This window comes from Grampus griseus (assembly GCF_964374135.1).
Source record: "Grampus griseus genome assembly, chromosome: 13".
In the NCBI taxonomy this organism is placed as follows: Eukaryota; Metazoa; Chordata; class Mammalia; order Artiodactyla; family Delphinidae; genus Grampus; species Grampus griseus.
In genome coordinates, this window is record NC_139007.1 from 68,202,532 (window position 1) to 68,224,033 (window position 21,502).

At 42.3% G+C, this 21,502-nt stretch overlaps 1 protein-coding gene across 2 annotated transcripts in view; it reads left to right on the plus strand.

The window, feature by feature from the left end:
- The first annotated feature begins 6,384 nt into the window (after positions 1–6,384).
- Positions 6,385–21,502, plus strand: part of STX11 (syntaxin 11) — a 39,630-nt gene continuing 24,512 nt past the window's right edge. The window contains exon 1 of one of the 2 annotated variants that reach the window (XM_082669409.1): positions 6,385–6,639. The gene's annotated coding sequence lies outside the window, so the exon portion shown is untranslated. The remainder of the gene's footprint in view (positions 6,640–21,502) is intronic. The other variant, XM_082669411.1, reaches the window with a different exon arrangement.

The following is a 21,502-nucleotide window of genomic DNA, read 5'->3' on the forward strand; positions in this document are numbered from 1 at the left end:
ACCTCTGGGCTGTCATAACCCAGCCCTGAGAATCCTGAGTAGAGAGTGGTATCTGGAACGAAGGGAGAGGGAATCACATAGAACAGATCACCTTAGAGGAACGGTGAGCTTATGCTGAGGGACACAGAGATCCCTTCTGTTTCGAATAAATTCCCTGACCTCATCCCCTGCTTCTGCTCTCCTGCAAGAGTTTCCTATTAGCCAAACCCAAGGGAAGCAAAGAGCGCAAGAGCCTGTTAGAATAATCCTTTCAGATCAACCTCCCAGGGTTGAGAGCAGGATAGAGGGTAGTAGAAAGTGGATCTGAAGGGGCAAACAGAAGATATCTGCACACATGCTGACATTATAAAATCTAGAATTCATTTTTTCTTGTTATATTCATTGGTGGCAAGTATTCATAAAATAGAGTTGAAGTTTTATAAACATGCAATAGACAAGAACCTTATAGGAATTTTAAAGCTACTTTTTCAACAGTGGGATAAAAGAACATAACTTAAATTCCATGTTCTGTTTAAAAAAAGAAAGTCTTTTTAAGCTATATCAATGCTAGAGACATATTCCTAAATTTTGTTATGCCTGCCTGCCACCCTCTAAAAATGCTCTCTCAGTACCCTGAGCTTCCCCAAGTTCTGCTCGGGGCTTACTTTGGTCATTCACTCACTCATCATCTAACAAATATTTATTGAGAGTCTCCAATGTCTGAGGTATTGTGCTAGGCTTTGAGTAAACAGTAGTAAGTAGAATAGACACAGCCTCCACTGTGATTCTGAGAATGTTTTTCAAAACTTATGGTTTAGTAGGTAAGTGTTTCAAAGGACGTAAAGAAAGATTTAAATAGTTTATAAGTCTGTGTTCATAAAGGTAATTATCAAGTGCAACAGAAACACATGATCACTAAAAGTCCAAGTTAATATTCAAACATAAAACTTTTGAGAATTCACAGAGCAGTCATTTATGTGCCAAAGAGCCACAGACATTTTAGGCAGCGTATTTCCTCCCTTCTAAAAGAAGGATTTTTATCTTAAATTTTGCTGTCCAGTTCTGGAAAAGCTTATCCAAATATGATTTGTGAGACAAAGAAGTGGCTACCAGGATCTAGAAAGTGCTGTCCAAAAAGAAAAAAAAAAAGGAAGTGTTGTCCAATATAGTAGCCAAAGAACTGTCTGCAATAATGGAAATGTTCTATTCTGCACTGTCCAATATATTGGATACTAATAAGCACTAGTTATTATGGTGAAATGTCACTAATGAGCTGATGAGCCGAATTTAAAAATGTGCTTAATTTTAATTAATTTAAATTTAATTAGCCACATGTGGGTACGGTAAGACAACAAGGTGTGTGAGGTGGGGCTTGCTGAGTACAAGTTGATTCGTTTAATCTCATTTCCCTTTTCTACAGGGTTAATAACAGTTCTTTATTGACTCATACAGCATCATGTGCCCAGCAGGGTATCAAATAGAGAGGGAATAAAAAAGAGCTTATACGAAAATAGCAAGTGTTAACAAAGAAGTGGAAAATTTGGAACCCCTGTGCATTGCTGTATGAATGTAAAGCAGCGCAGCTGCTGTGAAAAATAGTATAATGATCCCACAAAAAAAATAGAATTACCATACAATCCGGCAATTCCATCTCTGGGTATACACCCCAGGAAAAGGAGAGCAGACACTGAAATAGGACTATTATTTGGTCTTAAAAAGGAAGAAGATTCTGACACATGCTATAACATGAAATGGCAGTTGGTGATGAACACATGGTGTAGGGATATAAAATGACTATTTATAGATGACCTTCCAACCCCAAGATTCAATGCGTTTATAAGCCCTTCAAATGAGGGATGGCAGTAGTACACAAGATGATGTCCACAGTATACAGGGGATGAGCCTTTATGTGGCAGCTATGTCCCTCTTCAAGCGCTGGCCCTGCTTTATCTGAGCTTTGCCCTAAAGTACTCACGACTCAAAAAATCTAGACTGGAGGTGAGAGCCAACATCTCCAGAAAAATATCTGAAACACAGAAGACCTAGCGGGGGGCCTGGCTGGGTGGTCAGGTCGATTGCAGAGAACCCCTAGAATGCGCCATTATCCATATCTGCACCCCTGCGTAGTCCACTGTCTCAAACCCAACGTGTATTTTTTCCAACTGAATCTCTCTAACCTGCTAACTGCCGCAATTTCTTGACACCTTGGAACTTCCAATCCATTAACCTAATATCTTTTTATTTGGCCTCATCACTATCATTCATGTCCTCTCTTCTCTCGTCAGTCAGTTTAGATGCCACGGTCCTTCATTATAATCATTCCCTTGCATAGACACTCAACACTCTTGTCCCTGTCTCCTCTATCATATTCACCTGGCAGCTCCAAACTCTGGTTATATCTGGTTATGTCTCTGTCTAGTTTTATGCGCCCAAGCAGGCAAATGAGGCTCGTGAAAACACACAACTATACCAACTGGCCTCCCTTTATAGTCATGATCCCGGACTTCAAATGAACCCTTAGTACTATTCAACAATCTGACTACATTTTCAAAGTCCATTTACTCTCTCCCTGTCCCGAGATGCTACTTCCTACTTTCTCCTCTCTTCTCAAACTTCCTCTTACTCTTCACTCTCAGCCGATGGTCTTGCTTCTTCATTGATGATACATATTCCTGTCTCCACATTTACCAGCTTCTGTGCCCATACATTCTGCCTCCCCCTCTGCCATCAGGGAAGAACCCTATCTTCCCCAATAAACCCCAGCTTTCCATCTGTGCACTGGATCCCATCTGCTCATCTACTCAAGAGCATTGCTCTGGCAATTATCTCTTTTCTCTTCTGCATTGTCACTTTTTCCTTCCCTTTTCTGGCTCACACCCATGAGCATACAAGTATGTATATCTTCTAATTAAAAAAAAAAATTCTCCCTTGACTGTACATTTCCTTCCAGCTACTGCCTCATTCCTCTGTCTCCACTTACTCTCCTTTTATTTTCTCTGGGCTCCAAGGAGTCTTTGGTCACCACACACCACCAAACCCTTCTCATCAAGTTCACCACTGACCTCCGTATTTAGTTTTTGATCCTAGTTTTACGCATTTTAGCACCATTTGATAGACTTGACCATTCTTGAAACATTTTTTCATTTGGCTTCGGAACATTCTTTGTCAGTTTACCTCTTATCTCACTGATTATACCTTCTCATTCTCCTTTCTTGTTCTTCATCTTCCTGGCCTCTGAACTTTGGAGTGCCCCAGGACTCAGACTTCAGACATCTAAATTCTGTCTGCACATCATGTTTGTGCTGAAGACTTCCAGATTGAACCCATCATCCCAAAATCACCGATCCAACTGCCTTCTTGACAGCTTAACAACTCCAAACTTCAAGTGTCCAAAATGGAACTCTTTTTTTTTTTTTTTTTTTTTGCGGTACGCGGGCCTCTCACTGCTGTGGCCTCTCCGGTTGCGGAGCACAGGCTCCAGATGCACAGGTTCAGTGGCCATGGCTCACGGGCCCAGCCGCTCCGCGGCATGTGGGATCTTCCCGGACCGGGGCACGAACCCGTGTCCCCCGCATCGGCAGGCAGACTCTCAACCACTGCGCCACCAGGGAAGCCCCAAAATGGAACTCTTTAGTTTTTCACAAACCTCCCCTCCCCTCCCTCAACCTCCACAACTTACTTCCCAGGCAGTCTTCCCCACCTCTGCATAAAGAACCTCTTTTCTTCTCGTTGCTCCAAGGAAAAACCTGGACTCATCCTTGACTCCTCTCTCACCCCACCCAATTAGTCAGCCAGTCCTGTCAGCCCCTCCTTGGGAACAGATCCGGAGCCTGCCCATTCTCACCAGCTCCACTGCCATGGCATTGTGTCAGTCAGGGTTTCCCAGAGAAAGAGAACAAATAGGGGATATATCTATATCTATACTGAGAGATTAGACTGTATTATACGGAACTGGCTCATGTAATTATGGAGTCTGAGAAGTCCCAGGGTCTGCAGGTGGCAAGCTGGAGACCCAGAAAAGGTGGTGGTATAAGTCCAGCCTGAGTCTGAGGGCCTGAGAAGCAGGAGAGTGAATGGCCTGAGTTCCAGTTTGAGGTCAAGTCTGAAGTCAGGAGAAAACTGATGTCCTAGCTCGAAGACAGTCAGGCCTAGGGAGAGCAAATTTCCCCTTATCCTGCCTTTTGTTCTATTCAGGCCTTCAACAGATGACATGAGGCCCACCCACACAGGGGAGGACAATCTGCTTTACTCAGTCTATGGATTCAAATGCTAATCTCATCTAGAAACACCCTCACAAACATACCCAGAATAATGTTTAACCAAATACCTGGGCAACCCAGGCCTAGTCAAGGTGACATGTAAAATTAACCATCACAGCTTCCTAACTGGCTGGCCTACTTCCATTCTTGTCCCTTAATCTATCCTCAACACAACAGTGGGTTGAAAAAAAAAAGCCACATCAGGTCATACCTCTGTTAAAATTTTTTCAATGTCTTCCCTTCTCAATAAAAGTAAAATTTAAAAACTATCATGACCACCAAGGCCTTACATGCTCTATTTCCCCACCCCAGTTCCACCACCTATCACTCTTCCCTCATTCATTCTGTTCCACCCACACTGATATTACTCCAAGAAGCCAAGCATGCTCCTGCCTCAAGGCCTTTACATCTGCAGATCCCTTGGCTTGAAATGGTCTTAACCCAAATATCCACACTGCTTCCCCCCTCAACGGTTTTATCTTAGAGGCCTTTGCAATAAACCTATTTTCTTCAGTTTATTATAGTACCCCTTCACCTCTCTTACTTTGCTTTACTTTGAAACTAAACTTTATTTTTTTAGAACGGTTTTAGATAATATAGGGAGTTTCCATAACCCTCATTCCCATTTTTCCCTATTACCACCATTGTACAATTAGTATGGTACATCATCACAACTCATGAACCAGTCTTGATAATTACGAACGAAAGCCCATACTTTATTGAGATTTCCTTAGTTTTTACTTAGAGGCCTGTTTCTGTCCCAGGATCCCATCCAGGACACCACATACATTTAGTTGTTAGGTTTCCTTAGGATCCTCTAGGCTGTGGCAGTTTTTCAGACCTTCCTTGTTTTGTTATGACATTCACAGCTTTGAGAAATATTGGTCAGGTATTTTGTAGGATGTCCCACTACTGGAATTTGCCTGTTTTTCTTATGACAAGACTGGGGTTATGGGTTTCTGGGAGGAAGATCACAGAGGTAAAGTGCCACTTTCATCACATCATATCAGGAGCACATACTATCAATATGATTTATGACTGTTAACGTCCCCCTTGATCACCTGGCTGAGGTAGTGTTTTTCAGATGTCCCCATTGTAAAGCTACTCTTTTCCCGCCTTTTCCATATTGTACTTCTGGGGAGAAAGTCACTATGAGCCCCTTGTACTTAAGGAGTGGGAAGTTAGGCTTCTACTCCTTGAAGGTGGAGTATCCACACAAGTTACTAGGAATTCTTCTGAAGGAGAGCCTATCTCTTCACCACTTCCCTATCCAACCATTTATTGCTATGGACTCATGGCGGGGGAGGTTGTTTTGGGGTTTTTTGTTTGTTCTTACTTCAGGTTGTAATCTAATACTACTTCATTTTGTTGTTTAAGCTGCTCCTCCTTTGGCTTTGGGAGCTCTTTCTGTTGGCTCCTGCATTTCTTTGACATTCCCCATCAATGTAGGTCTTTTTTTCACCCCCCTTTTCGAGCACTTTCTAACTTTTTAAGCCTCAGCCTTATTTTTCAAGATACCACTAACCTCACATGATAAACACTTTATCTGTTCATCTTTCCTCACTGGAATGCCGGGTCCTTGAGGGCAATGTCTTGGCGGTGCTTTTGGCCACGCAGTATCCTCAGCACTTGTGTGGACGCTAGGTTAGTATCGAACGAACGAATGAATGAATGAACCGGGCTGGCGTTTAAAGCTCACTGGAAAGGGCTGAATCCGGGTGGGTTCTGGGAAGGCGGTGCTCAGCCTCGGGGGGACCCGCCGACAGGGTCGCGCGGCAGGTGCAGAGCCGGCCGCAGCCCCTCTCAGTCACCCCAGCACTCACAACCGCGCGGGAAACGCACCGGCACGGCCAGCAAACGTCACCAGCGCTGGGGGATCCCGGCGGAAAGTCCCGCGCCTTTGGGCCACGCCCCCGGCGCTGGGGGGCGGCCAAGGAGGAGGTGGCTAGGAAAAAGGGTTACGTGCCTCGGGCGGCGCACTCCGCGGCTCTCAGCTCCTCCGCCCAGAGCATCCGGGGGCGCACAGGCGTGGGAGGAAGCGGAAGCGAGAGCGGGAGGGGTCCCAGTGGTTCGGAGCACCCTGGCTGCTGGCGGGGCGGGGTAGGGCAGGGTGGGGCGGGGCGGGGCGGGGCGGGGCGCGCGGGGATCCGGCGCCGCCGTCCGGGGGCGGGGCCTGGTCCCGTACTGTGGGAACTTCCGACGCCCGGAGTGACGGGCTGGCGCCCAGATGCGGCGGTGGCAGTGGCGCGGAGCTGGGGCGGTCGCAGTGGAGCTGCTGGAGGCGCCGGGAGCCCATCCGCCAGGAGTCGCGCCACGGGTTTCCATCCCCGCCCGGCGCCCAGCGTGGCACGGGCGCCCACTGGAGAGGGCTTCTCGGTTCGCACGCGCGGTCCCGTTCCTGGTTTGTGTTTCTCCCCTTGGGTCTCTTTTTCTCTCGTTCACCGCCCCTAGGAGCGAGGACGCGCCCCGCTAGGCTGTGCGCTGGGAGCTGTGGGGCGACTCGCTTGGTCGGGGACACGAGGGATGCCTTTGGGGGGATGTCGGGTCTCTTGCCGCCTCTCGGCACGTCGGGGAACACGGCATTTGGGTTCCTAATACCGAGCGGAGTGATTGCTTTTTCTCCCAGTGGACAAGGGACTGCGCATTTAGGGCTTCATAGAAATGATTTCAGAGGTAACCTGTTGTAGGCTTCCCTTATACAGTATCCACCCAAGACTACTTTTGTTTTTGAGTCGAAAGGCTGATTTTTAAAAAAAAAAAAATTAGTTGAGGCATTACTTCGGTTTGATCATCTCTTCACTTCCTATTAGGTTGCACTTTCTCCAAAATACCAGAATGGAGACTTCTTGACTTGAACTTGGCAGTATGACTCAGGAGCCAAGAAATACGGAGAAGTTGATACTGCCTTGAAATAGTTCCTTCCAAGCCCACATAAGACTGTTTTCTTTTTAGAAGAATGGGGACAACAGGTAGTGGCAGCGCGTAGAAGCACCACACCGTCCCGAGAGGGAATTCTATCTAGACTCGGCTCATAGTAGCCAAGATCTGTATTACTTCCTGTGGTTCTCATGCACTTGTTTAAGCCGTTTCTCAGCAAAGGGAGGAGTTGTTATTTCCACACGGGTATCCAAAAATGAGTCATAGCGCTACTCTCTTGTGAGACTTTGTTAATGAACTTTTGAAAAGTGAGGTTTGCTCTGGCTGTATTTAAAATAAAATTAAGATGTGAAATGCAGGCGCTGCTAAACTGGGGCTGGTGGTATAGGAAGTAACAGTTTAAAGTTTTGTTTCCAAGAGCACCTGATGGTACAGCATACCAGCTAGGGTCACTAGACTGATGTAAGATAACCATTAAAATCATGCGCTTTGCCACAGAGGCCCAAGAGAAAATTAATTTCACTCTTCAATAACTGGTTTGTTATTACTTTCATTGGGATGGTGTTGTAGAAGTATGTCACATTACCTGGTGATTGTATGTCACTCTGAATCAAGATATTTTGGACAGTTTGTCTTTAGTAAGTTAGTGCCACATGAAAAGTTGTGAAGATGGTGGATACCAATTGGAGCTAAGAAATTAAAATGTTGAAGCTGATAGGTCTGTTGCAGCAGGTTAGCAGCTCTTAGGAAGGGGCACAATAGAGAAGTGGACAGCATCACTGTTGGAGCTGAGTTGAGCTGAATTCAGCCCAGCAGACAGTCATTGGGCACCTTCTCTGTGCCAGTCTCTTTACCGAGCTCTGGTTATACAGTTGAGAATAAGACAAGATCTTGCTGACAAGAGCCCTAAAGACTGGTGTAGAAGCCTGGCAAATCCACTGCAAAATCTAATAGAAGGAGGTGAGTGCAATGACAGATCTATGCCCACAGTAGAGCCTCTGTCCCAATATGACTGAAGTTCTTGCAGATCTGGAATTTTCAATGAAGTGCGTCATCATTTCTGGAAGAACGAGGAAGGTTTTGGGTTTAATCATCTACTTGTCTTTGTAGGCAGCCTGTTGAGCTTATTCGTCAGTGTTTCTTTCAATAAGTGATTTAAAAATATATTAATTAGAAAGGCATGATTTTTAGAGATTCTGAATTGACTATATTTCATGTTATCTAATAACCATGTAAAAATAAGTCTAGCCTGTTATTACCCCTAGACAGTCACAGGCATTTTTAAGTGACTGATTAATGGCATAAAAACGTTATAACTCTATATTGAAGCAACTTTCTGATCACTGTTTTTTATAGTTCAAATCAACCTTTTCTAATGCATTATAGCTGTATGACTCAAAATGAGTAAATCCACTGTTGGGACTGGAATCATGCTGAGGTGCTTTTGGACCTGATACCAGAATATATTCAGCTTCTCCAATTCCGTAAGATATCCAACTAGTGACGGAAACAGTGGTAAATTGGAGACAACTTTACCTTAATTTCCATACTTTATTTCTCTCTCAAGAGCGTCAAAATTACTTTTTCTATGAGAAGGGGTTGAGTGTGATCTTCATCATTGTACTCCCTGAACTTGGCACAGGCTTCAGTCATGATAAGTGTTAGGCAGTAAGTATTCATTAAATAATGAACCTTAATGTAAGAGGAGGAGTCATCAGCGGATGGAGGACTAGACCACCCAGCAGAAGGATCAGCCTGTTTGGGGGTGGACACCAGCTGGGGAGGGGCCTGGAGAGACAGGCTGGGCCAGGTCATGAAGGTCCGTGTGTCATGTAAGAGCTCAGAGTTTATCCTGTAAAGGACTTTAGTCAATCGAATGATATTGTCAGATACCTGTTTTAAAAAGACAACTTAGAATCAAGAGAGAGAATAGATTGGATGAGAGTGGCACTGGCCTTAGGGAGACACAGAAGAGATTGTTGTAATATTCAAGATGAGAAATTAAAGAAGGCTCGAGTCAAGTAGTGACAGTGAGGAATGGAAAAGAGAGAAGGAGCTGACAGATGTTCAGTAGGTGGAACCTGGCCACAGAACCCAGAAGTGGGCAATGAGGGAGAAGGAGGAGGTTAGGATGACTCCCGCGTTTCTAGTTAATGACTAAGGTAGGAACATAAATGGAAGAGTTGGTTTGGTTTCAAGGATGATGAGGATCTCACACAGCGTTTGGCATATAGTCAGTACTCGTGAAACATTTTTGAATGAATACTAACAATAGCTAAAGTTTATTGAGTGCGTATTATGTTCTAGGCACTATTCTAGGCTCATTACGTGAATCAAGTCTTTTACTCCTTATTGCAATTCTGTGAGGTAGGTACTATAGTTAACTACTTTTCACTGGTGAAGGAAGTGCAGTGTTAGTAATTGTCAGAGCCAGGAAACTGATCCCAAGCGTCAGGTTCCAGACCTTGCTTGCTTTTAAAAATTTTTTTTTGATATGATTTTTATTTTATATTAGAGTTGATTTACAATTTTGTGTTAGTTTCAGGTGTACAGCAGAGTGATTCAGTTATACATATACATATATCGATTCTTTTTCAGATTCTTTTCCCACATAGGTTATTACATAATATTGAGTAGAGTTCCCTGTACTATACAGTAGGTCCTTGTTGATTATCTATTTTATATATAGTAGTGTGTATATGTTAATCCCAAACTCCCAATTTATCCTTCCTCCTCACCTTTTCCCTTTGCAGATCTTGCATTCTTAACCACTCTGCTCTGATATGGTGTCTTTATGAATGAACGAGTGAATGAATGAATGAATGAATGATGTTTTAGACACTGTGGTGAACTCAAAGTAGAGTCACTCTCCTGATCCTGACAATTCTCCCTCAACCAGGAATAGCCCAACCAATACATGAGATGGGGCTCCCTCTGGTCCTGTTGTGCTGTGGCACCCCTCCCTCCCCCCCACCTTCACCCCAAGAAATACCTGGTTGGTCTAGGAATAAACCTAGAATAATCAGAACATCTCTCCTGGGAATTTAAAACATTTTAATGGAGTGACCGAAGGTTCCCACAGCTTCCACACAACTGTCCTCCCAGTGCCTCAGTTTAGCACCTCGTGTTTCTTAGATGCACTCAATATTTTGTCGCTAAGATCTGTAGTATCGCTCCCACGGGGAAGCAGAAAGGCTGGCCAGGGGGTATTAATCTACAGAGCAGAGTCTGGTGGTAGAAGATTTACTAACAGATGCAGGCAGGTCCATAACAGCTCCAGATCTTATACTCCTGGTTTAGAATCTGCCTTCTGGGACCATTTTGTTCTGGTTTCACCCCAAAGCAGGTACTTACCAGCCCCTCCTGCTTCTAACTTCCAGAATCTTGGTAAGTGAAGCTGGCCCTGCTGTGTCCCCTGTTTTCTTGATTTTTGCTGAGCAAAATGATTCAGGTTTCCTGGTTCGGGCCCTCATTTCTATTTTCAGGTCGATTCCTTTGGTCCCGACAAAGATATTTTTGACTAACAACCCCACCTCCCCCCCCTAAAAAAAAAAATCTGACCCCAACTCTTCACTATTCTCATCATTTCATGATTCGGCCTACCTTGGCATTGAATAATTCTCTGAGTTTTCTTCAGCAAACACGGTCTAATTCTCTTTTTCCTCAGGGGCCTCTACTTTGGACCATGTAAGGATTATAGACGTTGAATTAATGTTGTACCTAAATGAATCAGCAAACTCACTGGAAGTTTGAAAATGTTCAAATATCTAAAACTAGAAGTTTTGAAATGTTTTCTCCACGTACAAACAAAATGTTTCATTCAGCATTTCTTTAGCTTTACCAGGAAATCTAGATATTTATAGTTTCTCATTATATGAGACTTGACATGAAGCCTTCCGGGGTGATCCAGCCCACATGTTTACCCCTTGGTCTAAATTCCTCTATGCCTGCCTGTAATTCATTCAGTGCTCAGAGAACAATACAGGGAAGGGTTTTGGTTAATATTGCATGTGGGTTTGTCTGGCCTCCTCATTTTGACTGTGGTTTCCCTGAGAGCGGAGCATTGCGAGAGTTAGGGGCTCTGGTAGGTCTCTAAGCCTCCGAATGCTAACCATTCTGTGACTTTTGCTGATAATGAAACCGTCTGTCAGGGTAAGTCATTTGCTGGTCACTCCTTCTGAGTCTGTGGATACCAGACATTATCTGTGCATCTCATTCAAGTTCTTTGTAAGACTCAATAATTTGGTAATTTTTAGTAGGGAGACGTTTTAGGATTGGTAATTTCCAGTTATCTTTCTTGAGCTAATTAAATGTTTTCAGTTAATGTACTTTTTTTTTCTTTTTAGTGGATACGGTATCAAGGTAATCCAGAAATAACAAGTTGCTTAGAAAAGTGTTCCCCATTTTGTATACCCAGTTGTTTTACTTGTTTCTCTGTTCAGAGATATAAAATGACATTTCATTGCTCATTGCATAACCTTTTGGGTAATCATGTGAATTCTGACTTTTCAGAGTAGTGGAAATAACTCTCCTGCTATCTTCATATGGAAAAAGAGTGAACAAGGATTGTTGTCACTTCTGTTTCAGTTTCAGGGTTGCAGCAATGCATGTCTTACCTCCTGGGTTGTTTTTTTTTAAAATTTTCTATTATGTGCCTGGGTGTATTGACTAGTGACACAAATCTTTTAATTTCAGATAAAGTCAGGCACAGTGTGTAAGATGAATTGTATAATATTAGAAGATATCCCACTTCTTCCTCTCCTCTTTCCTGATTATCACATGGTAAACCAACATATAGTGATGTCAGCTGACAAGACTGTACAGTTCTTCATTACTTACAAAGTACTCTCATGGATATTTTCTCCTTTAATTCTCATAAAAGCCTGGCAAAACAGATATAATAAGTATTATTACTATTGTTGTCTGTATTCGAATTCTATAGATGAGGAAAGAGACCCTGGGAGAGATTAGGGGACCACCCAACGTTACCCAAGAAGTAAGGTGCAGAGGCCCAGTATGCTGTGCTCTCACTACTTGACTAAAAGAGGCAAGTCCAGTACCTTAGGTCAGGTTTCCTGGAAACAAACTGAGATTTGCACACAAATTTATGAGGAGGTGCCCTGGGAATAACACTTGGCAGGGAGGGAGGGCAGCAGGATTACGCAGAGGGAAGAATTAACTGCAGCGCACGTACAATGGTGGTCTCAACAGTGGGGAGCTTTGGAGGTGGGATGGCCCTTCAGAATCATTCTGCCACCATGAAGCAAGGGAGCTGGTCACTGTATCGCCAACATCACGTGGCCTGCATTCAGGCAGAAAGTGTAATCTTGGACAAAGCAACTCCCTTTAGTCAAGGGCAATTCCTGGAGCTGTGAACCTTCCGCAGCCAATGTTCCTGGCAGCCGGGGGAACAGGGGCCTTGGTCGTGAAGGGATCTGAGTATCACATCATCCACTACATTTCTCTGGAAGACAGCGTTCTCTGCGAGGGCCTTGCCGTTTCTTTCTAACCCAGATCATTGCCCTGATGAGTGAAGCCCAGAAAGCTGGCATTAAGGCCCTTAAGGATTTCAAATAGCCAACCAGAGAGCAAGAAGACAGTAGCCTTCATCCTGGGAAGATTAGTCGCAGAAGAGCCAGGTGAGGCTTGGCTAGGATGAGTGGAGTGGGGTGCACAGTAGAGAAAGCTAACCAAACACCCAGGCTGTCCAGACCACCGACAGAAGTGCTGGTCTTTGCTGCAATTCAAGGCTTTACCCTTGTTAAATGGTAAACAATTTTGTGATATTAAGCTACATTTTCTCTCTCTTCTCTCCATCCTCCCCTTTCCCTTTTTTATAAGCCTTTGACAGGCCCCAGACTGTTCCAGTGAATCTCAGTATGTAGCCTGTAGGTTATAAGATCAGAATTGCCTGAGATATTTTAAAACATCCTCTATGAACCAAGGAACAACAACAAAAAGAAAACAGAAAGGGAAGTCCAGGCCAACTTTCAAGATCTACTAGAACAGAATCTTTAAAAGTGGAGCCCATGAATCGACATTTTCAACACATTTTCCCCAGATGATTTTGATCCATGCTATGGTTTAAGACCCGTTGCCCTGAACCATTATGCCCTTGAGGGTGACCAAGCCTATTGGAATTTTTCAGATTAGCAAGAAGCCATGGGAACTGTGGAACAGAGGAGCACCTGAGCCTTAATCCCAGCAGGCTTGATATAGTGATATTCACCCCTTGTCTTTCATAGCATATTCCTGGTGTGGCCAATGGGGAGCCTGGCCCAAATTCCTTGGCTGGCTTCTGACCAGGATTGCTGGAGAGAGGCAGATGTTTCTGGCTTGGCTTTTTACTATCTTGATAACTGGGGGAGAGATGCCAAATTCCTGGAATAGTTGTAGATAAAAGCCGGGGGGGGGGGGGGAATCAGTGAATTTATAAGAATCAGTAAACTTCCTAGGAGAGTAAGATTTTCCAGAAAAATCTTATGCCAGATGAAACTTTGAGGTGCTGTCTTAAAGCTTTAAATGACTGTCTAATAGGATGAGACAGATTAACTGTGTCAGGAAAATATATTATCTGATTCATTGAAATGGGGAATAATTATTTTTCTTCAAAAGGAAAAACACTGAATTTGAGTCAGGTCATTGTCGGAAATGTTAGTCACCTAAAGAATAATCTGGTAAAACTCCTAGCACATATTGATATGTTTGGTTCACTCCTGCAGTACCAAATTGCTCTAGTTCCTATACCTTCAATGCTTTATGCCTTTGCTCAGGTTGTCTCTGCCTGGTCCCTTCCCCTTCTCCTTGCCCGCTAACCCCTGTTAAACCGTTTAGAATCAGCTCAGACATCACCTTCTCTAGGAAGCCTTCCCTTCCCCTTATCCAGTTGAGTTCACCATTTTCTACTGAGCTCAGAAAGTAAACCCATATGTCCCCCTATTATTACATTTTTTTATCATTATCCTCCCTACCAGCCTGTGAGCACCTTGAGGGCAATGACTGTCTTCTTCATCTTGGTGTACAGGACACCTAGCCTCATCAAAAAGGATTGAAAGACATAATCAGTCTAGCAAGCATAGTTATTCAACAGATATTTATTGAGCCTCTTCTATTAGCTGGACATTTTGGGGTGCATGGCAAACACAGTAAGTACAGCCCTTGACCCCATGGAGCTTATTGGCAAGCAAAGAAGACAAGCAATGAAACAATTAACAATGGAATATGATGAATATTAGGAAAGAGGAGGTATAAGAAAGTGTGAGATCATGGAGTCAGGAACGCAGCTTAATCTAAGGTCAGAGAAAGTGTCCCACTCTTATGAAACACGATTTATATAAAAATAGAAGCTATGAGCCTGGCTTTGGTTATAAGACAAGGGACCTCTTTTTAAACAAAGGAAGATCTTTTGGTCTCTGTAGTTCAAAACTGACCCATCCTTCACATGCATGTGTGTGTGTGTGCGTGGTGTGTGTTTATAGTATGTGAGTGCACACACTGGCAAAGAGAGAACAAGAAAATGACTCCTTCATTTATTGAATAAAATAGATGCTGAGGAACAGGGAAGGAAGTTTCTGTGTGTCTCTTTCAATGTGCCATTGCTAGAAGCTAATTTGTTAATATTTTAATATGTAATATACAGTAAAATGATGTAAACTTAAAGCTCTGAAAATCATGAGATTATATTACAGCTTTTTAAGAGTTAATTTTAAGAATCTGATGATTATGGCCTAGGAGGGCGCTTGACAGATTTGCCTTTGGGTCTTATTATAGACCAAGGTTGCAGAACCTTTGCTTAGAGGTCAGTGTCTGCTCTGACTTCTCATCTTTCCACTTCACTTTCTCAGCTCTGCTGAGAGAGGATGCAGCACTTGTATTGCAGTTGGTAGCCTCTACCTGGTTTAGCAGCTCAACTCATGCTAATTCCCCAATGGATGCTAATACCATCCATTGGGGAATTCCCTGGCAGTCCAGTGGTTAGGACTTGGCACGTTCACTGCCAAAGCCCAGGTTCAGTCCCTGGTTCAAAAAAAGAAAAAAAGGATACCATCCATTTGGCTGATCGCAGAGAAGGGAGGATTAGGTCATCATGGGGCAGCGTTTACTAGATGTAGATGGAGGTGTAGAATGCTCTGCTGTATCTCATTTAAGTCAACATAAACATATCTACACCATCCAGCATCTCAAAACAACGTTGATACTAAAAACTGGAATTAAAGACTAGAGTGCAAGTGAAATATAACTCAGACTGGAAGTGTGATTTTTACGTGAATGGACATGGGTGTCCTATGATGACCATCTGCAGTGTTTTCTCACATCTTTACTTCCATGCTTTGGCATATTCCTTGGTATTGCAAGTAATACTCAATATATGTTCTCATTTTTTTCTTGCTTTTACTATAAATATTGTATATAGGGAGTATATGAATGGTGAGGAAATAATTCTAAACATTTGTTCTTACATTTTCTATTTTGCACAGTTCGAGCTTGGTTTATTGCTGCAGTGTAGGTGGGTGACGCGTTTAACCACTGTGAATCCAATTGAATACTTTTGTAAATTATGTCAACTTTTATGTTTTCATTGAGAATGAGAATTTTTTAATAAAAAGCTATGGTGGTGAACTGTAATATTTTTCTCCTTTTGGAAATGTAGAACTCTTTAGAGGATGAAGCTTATCCCTTAAAGAGTCAAAACTATAGTAGTGTCAACTCATCTGAAAAGCTTAACAGTTGGTAGAAGAAAATTCCATGTAGTCAGCATAATTTTGTTGTTGTTTAATTAGAAAACTTCTCAAGGTATTAATTGCCCTTTGCTGAAACTTAGAGTGCCACGAACATTTTCTCCTTTCTGTTGACATCTAGATACCTACACCTACCACTGACAGCAGCATAAATACACAATAGTATTTTCAATTTTATTCTTTCCATCTAGTAACTAAAGCATCGATAAACATTGTATTGTGATTTCCCCCCCTCATTTTTGTCTACGTTAATAAGTCTAAATTAGTATCTTATTTTTAATTTGTATTTATTTGCTAAAGAGCAGATACTATCATTTCATATTTTTATTGAGAATATTTTATCTCCTATGATTGTCTTTCTGTATATCGTCTTATCAGTTGAGGTTGTCTATTCACATAATTTTGTGTACCTACCTAATGTCTATTATGTTTTGTGCAAATATTTTCTTCCAATCTCTTGCTTTAATTTTTAGTATTTATCATTCTTTCTTGTTGCATAGAGATTTCAAATTTTATATAATCAGATTTGGTTGTCTTTTTCTTTGAGAGTTCTTCCACAACCTCAAATCCCATAGAAAGTTATTATCCCAGAGTACTGATAAATATTCCACTTTATTTTCTAGTAATACTTCTGTTACTGATGTTTGCATTTTTAATTCTTTGATGTTCTTGAGGTATATTATGGGGTCTTTGGTAAGGATTAGAGAGAAATACATTCTTGCTAGTCAATTACATCATCTAGTTGCTTAAATTTTTTCCTCCCCTATTATTTTTTGATGGCTGCTTCTTCATAAACTAATATTTTATATATAATTGGTATATTTCTCCATGTTTTATTTGTGTCCATTTATCTAATTTTCAGGTGGGCAAAAGTATCACGCTTTTAATTATTGTCTTATAATAGGTGTTAATATCTGCTAGGGCTTCCCCCGCTTCACCAGTGCTGTGTTCTTTTCAATTTCTAAAAAAATTAATTATTTATTATTTGAGCTTTATTTTAGGATCACTTTCTTTTTCAGATTTTTTTTTAACCCTGGCAGGAATTTTGGATTTAGTTCAGTCAAAATATTAACTTGAGGAGAGTTTCAGATTCCACTTATAAATGTGTATAAGTGTTCAGTCTAAAGCAGAACCTGTAAAGAGATGTTTACATGAGAAAGAGAGAGAGAAAGAAGTGAGCAGACAAGACGGAGGATTCCTAAAGAGTTCCTGCTTAGCGCCAAGCCAAACTCATAAATTCACACCATTGCCCTTTGGATTAGTGTTTTGGATATCTAGAAAGCCTTTTTTCTTCCTTCCTGCTTTCTTCCCTCCCACCCTTCTTTTCTGCGTCCCTTCCTGCCCTCCCTCTTTCCTCTTTCTCTCTCTAGTTTTTAGTTTCATCAAACTTACTCATACATAATTAGAGTCAACTAGTTCCATAAAACATTTAATGAAAAATAAAAGTCTAATGACAAAAAGTCTGTTTAATTTCCCCCTTCCGAAAGGCAACTACTTTCGACTATTTTTGCTGTTTCTTTTAGTATTTATATTCATGTCTCTAAATAACACTCTTCTGTTACTATTTCTTGATTGTTTTTTGTTTTGTTTTAGGCATGACCTATTGACTGCTCTGTATGGAAGATGGTGTTTTAGCTCATTTTCACACCTTTTCCCCAGACACGCACCCTTTCTGTCCCCTCCTCCCATCCTCCCAACACAATTCCATTCTAACTTGTTAGATCAGTATTCCATGATTTTATTTTTATGATTATGAAAATGCTAGTCACAGCTGAGCCATGTATTATATCATGATTACTTTCCTGCAACTACATAATGTTTTTTCTGGAAGTTAATTGGTTTTTATTGTTGTTAGTTTCATTTACACTCACAACCTACTCAACCCCAAATTGTCTAAATCTCTGCTCCAGCAATTTTGACCCATAAGGCATTCTATCAGTTTCATTTTTCTGAAGAAATCTCTCCTGCCGCCTACTCACCTAATCTAGACAGATATCTTTTCAGCCAGGTTCATAGTTATTATCTTAGAGTTTCCGTTTGCCATCATCCTGGAATGCCTTTGCCTCTTTCCTCTGTTAGAACTCACGTTAGGATTCTTTATTTTGTATATTTTCTGCTTCATTTCCTTATTTCCTGAGAAAGAGAACATAGGATATAAAAAATTTTGAGACTTTGTAAATCTGAGAATGTCTTTATTCTACTCTCACATTTGATTGATGGTTTGATTGAATTCTGGGTTGAAAATACATCTTCCTCAAAAGTTTAAAAGGCATTGTTCCATTAGCTTTTTTTAAAATAAATTTTTATTTATTTTTATTTTTGGCTGTGTTGGGTCTTCATTGCTGAGCGCGGGCTTTCTCTAGTTGCGGCAAGTGGGGGCTACTCTTCGTCATGGTGCGTGGACTTATTGCAGTGGCTTCTCTTGTTGCGGAGCACGGGCTCTAGGCATGCAGGCTTCAGTAGTTGTGGCTCGCAGGCTCAGCAGCTGTGACTTGTGGGCTCTAGAGTGCAGGCTCAGTAGTTGTGGCACACGGGCCCAGCTGCTCCGTGGCATGTGGGATCCTCCCGGACCGGGGCTCGAACCTGTGTGCCCTGAATTGGCAGGCGGATTCTTAACCACAGTGCAACAAGGGAAGTCCCATGTTCCATTAGTTTTAAGTGTTTTGACCTTTAATGTTTTGTAGGTGATCTGTTTCTCTCTGTCTCTTTCTCTCTCCTTGTATAATGTCCTCTCTCTGCAATTCCTGTTATTTGGAATTTGAACTTAAAGGATTGGACCCCTAAATTCCTCATCTTTTCTGTTATTTTTTACTTCTTTTTCTTTCTTTCTACTTTATGGAAAATGGTCTTCCATTCTTCTGCCTATAGGACATAGGTCAGTGTGCTGGATGGTAGGTGAACAGAGGGCTTGGAGGTCCAACATTCCCTATAAAAACATTCACTTAATCCTCCTCTCTCCAGGTGGGTATCTCTAACCCAGTCTACATTCAGAGGCTAGCCTTGCTCCTCTCCTGCCAGGGTAGGACAGGGGATGGTGGATACACTCACTTGTTAAAAAGGCTTCTAACCAAACATATTTGTTGTTACCCCGCCACCATCACCTCGTTTTCCGTAAGTACTCTGCCTTCAATTCTGGTTCCTGAACCTTTGAGTACTTATTTATGGTGTAATCATTTCTTGGCCTTCTCCACTCTTTGCTTAGGATTCAACTTCCTTGTATCTGCTGGGCTAGTTGTCACTGCCCATTTGCTTTACGGCTTCCAAAATTTTGTTGCTGCTCTCTTCTATCTTGTTTTTTACCTCATTGGTGTATGCCTTTTCAAAAGTTCCTTTAGTGGAATTTTGGAAGGGAACAAAAGTAATGTTTAATTTGCCATTTTACCCAGAATATAGGTCTTCTTTAAACATACAAGTGTGTTTTCTGGATTGAGTAGTATGTTAAGCTACTAGCACATAAGAACAGATACATTCATCAAAATAGCTATTTACTGCCTTAAAAAAGTAGAGGATGGAACATAGGATTGGGATGTTTAAGTGGGCAAGCTTTTTCTTTTTTTTTTTAATTAATTAATTTTTTGGCTGTGTTAGGTCTTCATTGCTGCGCACAGGCTTTCTCTAGTTGTGTCGAGCAGGGGCTACTGTTCGTCGTGGTATGTGGGCTTCTCATTACAGTGGCTTCTCTTGTTGCGGAGCGCAGGCTCAGTAGTTGTGGCTCGTGGGCTTAGTTACTCTGCAGCATGTGAGATCTTCCCGGACCAGGGCTCGAGCCTTTGTCCCCTGCACTGGCAGGCGGATTCTTAACCACTGCGCCACCAGGGAAGTCCCAAGTTTTTTGTCTTTTTTTTTTTTAATATGTATTTATTTATTTGGCTGCGCTGGGTCTTAGTTGCAGCATGAGGAATCTTTTAGTTGCGGCATGCAGGATCTAGTTCCCTGACCAGGGATCGAACCTGGGTGCCCTGCATTGGGAGCTTGGATTCTGAGCCACTGGACCACCAGGGAAGTCCCTAAGCAGGCAAGTTTTGAATTTGGACAGGGATTGGGAGGGGTGAGATATCTCTGGTTGCAGGGCAGGATGACGTGGCCATAGTGGAGTTTCTTTGGGCCAGGACAGACTAAGGGCAGTGAAGTTAAAAGTGAGTAGCTCTCATTTACAGATTTTCCTGTTGATAGTTACGGAGAGTGTGTATGTTTACCAACATGAGTAAAACCATAAGTATCATGTGAGAAAATACTTGCCTTTGTTGAGAACCCACTCACTGTGTCTCAGGCACCTTACTGAGCACCCCTGGAGATGGATAGTGTTTTTCCAATTTGCTGAGAGCTGGGAATCCACTACAGGTTTATTCGACTTTGCAGCATGATTTAAATTCTAAGCTGTTATATCTTCATGTCATAGATGACACCAGTTATTGAAATTCAGAAAAATTTTGTAATTACACAGACAACTGAAGATGTATTTCCCTCATTGTCTTCATAGTTATGTCTTTAAATTGTTGAGAATGAGCAAGTTGCATAAGTTTAGTTTCAGCTATACCTGTATTTTAAATATTTCAAAAGTCTTATTTCACATTTTTGAAATTTTCATTTATGTCTTTAAAAATGCTTTCTGGGCTTCCCTGGTGGCGCAGTGGTTGAGAATCTGCCTGCCAATGCAGGGGACATGGGTTCGAGCCCTGGTCTGGGAAGATCCCACATGCCGCGGAGCAACTAGGCCCGTGAGCCACAACTACTGAGCCTGCGCGTCTGGAGCCTGTGCTCCGCAACAAGAGAGGCCGCGATAGTGAGAGGCCCGCACACCGTGATGAAGAGTGGCCCCCGCTTGCCACAACAGGAGAAAGCCCTCACACAGAAACGAAGACCCAACACAGCCATTAATAAATAAATTTTAAAAAAAAAGCTTTCTATAAACATTTTTTGCTTATCTAAAATATATATATATATATATATATTTTTTTTTTTTTTGCGGTATGCAGGCCTCTCACTCTTGTGGCCTGTCCCGTTGCGGAGCACAGGCTCTGGACGCGCAGGCTCAGCGGCCATGGCTCACGGGCCCAGCTGCTCTGCGGCATGTGGGATCTTCCCGGACCAGGGCACGAACCCGTGTCCCCTGCATCGGCAGGCGGACGCTCAACCACTGCGTCACCAGGGAAGCCCTAAAATATATATTTTTAAAGGACTGAGACCATGACTCTTTTGCCCACTGAGTTAACCTCATCCCCTCTTATTTCCTGGCACAGAGTACAATAGATACAAAATACCTGTTGAATAAACACATGAAAGTGTCTGTCCCAGTAGCTTGTGCAGGCATATGTGTTCTGAAGATGTGCACAAGAACATTAAATCACATAGTCTATTTCATGAATATTACTTAGAAGCTAGTTAACACAGTGCCCAACTTGGTTTAGCTAACAAGATGCCATGATTTTTACACTCTTGAATATATTTTAGTTAATACAATTGAGATTTTTAAAAAATATAATGTTAAAATCTTATTACAGTATAATGAATGCTCAACAGAAAAGTGAAAGGTATGATATTTAAAATTGTATGTGTTGGGCTTCCCTGGTGGCGCAGTGGTTGGGAGTCCACCTGCCGATGCAGGGGACACGGCTTCGTGCCCCAGTCCGGGAGGATCCCACATGCCGC